Source organism: Ambystoma mexicanum, chromosome 10, assembly GCF_040938575.1.
Source record: "Ambystoma mexicanum isolate Mex_15411 chromosome 10, UKY_AmexF1_1, whole genome shotgun sequence".
In the NCBI taxonomy this organism is placed as follows: domain Eukaryota; kingdom Metazoa; phylum Chordata; class Amphibia; order Caudata; family Ambystomatidae; genus Ambystoma; species Ambystoma mexicanum.
The window spans coordinates 658,094,297-658,097,640 of NC_090932.1; the positions used below are offsets into that span (position 1 = coordinate 658,094,297).

Consider the following 3,344-nt stretch of genomic DNA (forward strand, 5'->3'; position numbering starts at 1 on the left):
TGTAATGTCCCAGATTGCTTGATAGTGTCTGCTGAGGGATCTATGCCACAATTAAATTCTGATTTAATTGGCCTGAATGCCTGAATCCAACACCACACCAAACCCCTTGGAGGAGTGGACACGCTCCTGTAGATCACCCAAAATGGGATTCACAATAGGAGGTAAGTGTGATGAAGGATGGACCCTGGCACTCCCAGATTCGGTCTGGGAGTATACTGATTTCATATGCACGCTGTTGGGTGCAGATTCCTCCTGACTGTTAACCATTTTAGAGCTTCAAGCCAAAATGAAGCCCTTGAACAAGTTAATCTTGGCCTGTAGCGCCTTCAATGACAGATTAAATTCACACGTTTGAAAATGAGTGGTATCATGACCTTTGTCCAACAAATTAAGAATCCTGCTAAGAACAGGGAAGGAACATATGTCAATAGGTGAAGTTTCTTGTTGGTGAATATTGGATTTATTGGGAGTTGAAAGCAGTGCACCTCTGTCTGTATGCTGAACCTATTCATGTAATTCTGATCGGTCAATTGGATCAATAGGCCCTCCAGATTGTGGCAGACTCTTTACACTTGGGTCTCGCAAAGGGTGATTTAAGTGTAGGTCCGCGGAACCAGAAAGTGTACAGTGCGTTGTTAATTTCTCCAAAAGCAGTCCTCCAGGACTGGTGGGCAGAGAGGTCAGGTGATTATGTAAACAGACTTCTTTAATGTCGATGGTAGCATACAATGGGGAGTAGGTGCCCTCAAAGACAGATGCACACATTTTCCTAGTTCAGAGAACACAACTAGAGCTAAAAGAGAGACATCAGAAAAAAATGGGTGTCCTTACAATGTAGTAAGTCCTCCGGATCAAAGTGCTTCAATACACATAAGACATTTTCTGTCATAGGCAACGAGCAATCACCCTCCACATAAACATTTGACACGTGAGGAGTAGACGCACCATTTGCTTCACTCACATTATGCACATAAATAGACGTGTTGGGCATTTCCCTAGAGTTCCTAGAACCAAGAGTCAACAATGCAGGGCTACCCACTTTATAATTGCATAAGTTTGCAGTATTTGATTCAGTGTCTGAGTGCTTGTGCTTCTGTTGCTGCATGCCTGCTGTAAGGATATTTGGCGTGTTACAGCACAGAGTACGGCATTACTGCACAGGTAGCATTTTTTTATGCAGCACCACTACGGGTGTGGTGCATTGCTATATGTGTTGCCAGAGTAACATGGACATATAAGTAAAGACAGGCTATTCAGTCAAAAACGATTTTTACATATAAGATGCAAATCCATTTTACAGTTAAAAGCACACATCTGCACATTCAAAAGGCACACTATTTTTCACCTGAAATGCCTATGTTGCAAGAGACACATTTGAAAATTAATAACTAACCTTATTAACAACTAGCCTGACTAATAAAACTTCATTTAACATAACCCACTAATAAAACGTGTTAATCTTTTACCTTGGTGGTGGCACTTTTGATGTGTCCATCCTCACAATAGAAGATGGGATCTTTAAGTCCACTGCCGGAGAGACCCACTTGGGTGGTGAAGATTTCGACAACCGAATGGTTAACCACTTTGTGGCCGAGTTCAAGCGCAAGCATAAGAAGGACATCATCGATAACAAGCGGGCGGTCCGCCGTCTGTGCACTGCCTGTGAACGCGCCAAGCGCACCCTGTCGTCCAGCACCCAGGCCAGTATTGAGATCGACTCTCTCTACGAAGGCATCGACTTCTACACCTCCATCACCAGGGCCCGCTTTGAGGAGCTGAACGCAGACTTGTTCCGAGGAACCCTGGACCCAGTGGAGAAGTCTCTCCGCGATGCCAAGCTCGACAAGGCCCAGATACATGATATTGTACTGGTAGGAGAGTCCAATCGCATTCCTAAGATCCAGAGGCTGCTGCAAGATTTCTTCAACGGGAAGGAGCTGAACAAGAGCATTAACCCTGATGAGGCTGTGGCCTACGGTACAGCTGTGCAAGCGGCCATCTTGTCGGGAGACAAGTCTGAGAATGTACAGGATCTCTTGTTGCTTGATGTCATCCCCTTGTCATTGGGTATTGAGACAGCTGGCGGAGTCATGACGGTATTAATTAAACGAAACACCACCATTCCCACCAAACAGACCCAGACCTTCACCACCTATTCGGACAACCAGCCTGGAGTGCTGATTCAGGTTTATGAAGGCGAGAGGGCTATGACCAAGGACAGTAATCTCCTGGGGAAGTTTGAGTTGACCGGCATTCCTCCAGCGCCACGCGGGGTGCCTCAGATCGAGGTAACGTTTGACATCGATGCCAATGGCATCCTGAACGTGTCTGCTGTGGACAAGAGCACTGGCAAGGAGAACAAGATCACCATCACGAACGACAAAGGCCGATTGAGCAAGGAAGATATTGAGCACATGGTCCAGGAAGCCGAGAAATACAAAGTTGAGGATGAAAAGCAACGGGATAAGGTATCCTCCAAGAATTCCCTGGAATCTTATGCATTCAACATGAAGGCCACCGTGGAGGACGAGAAGCTGCAAGGGCAGATCAGCGATGACAATAAGACGAAGACCTTGGAGAAATGCAACAAAATCATTGCCTGGCTGGATAAGAATCAGACTGCTGAGAAGGAGGAGTTTGAGCATCAGCAGAAGGAGCTGGAGAAAGTGTGCAACTCGATCATTACCAAGCTGTACCAGGGTGCTGGTGGTATGCCAGGTGGAATGCCAGGTGGCATGCCTGGTGGCTTCCCCGGAGCTGGCGGGGATCCAGCTAGCAGTGGTGGCTCATCCGGCCCCACCACTGAAGAAGTCGATTAAAGATGGAAACATTTCCAGCGGGTTTTGTCGTCGTGGTCGATCCAAGGACACATTTTGTAACAGTGGCTGTTCAGACACAATTCCACATGGAGGCTGCTGTGCACTTTCTGGGCATTTCAATTTCAGAGTACTTGAATCTGGGGAGGCATGAGAACAGCATTGCACTTTACTTTATTCGTACTGTAAAACATTGAGTCCTGACAAATAAAATCTATTTAATTGGCAAAAAAAAAATAATAATAATAATTAGGCCTACTCTGAAAGTGAACATTTAAACGCACATTCATTTTTTTCTCTGCTGCTCTGTCCACAAAACTACAGGAAGCAAAGAGCTCGAAGGAGCAGGAAATCAGTTTGTTACAATTGCCACTGTAGAAGTGAGCCATTGTGTAGTGAGGGAGGAGATGACATGATTGATTCTGATTGGAGCAGCGTCATAGCAAGTATCATGCTAGAGGCTGTGATTAGAACTTTGCTGGGGAAGCTTGAGAGGAGGGGGAAGACAGTCGACATCTTGCAGAGCTG

The 3,344-nt window shown here is 45.9% G+C and overlaps 1 pseudogene; it reads left to right on the plus strand.

The window, feature by feature from the left end:
• Positions 1 to 1,454: 1,454 nt before the first annotated feature.
• Positions 1,455 to 2,951, plus strand: LOC138491625 (heat shock cognate 71 kDa protein pseudogene; annotated as a pseudogene).
• Positions 2,952 to 3,344: the final 393 nt, after the last annotated feature.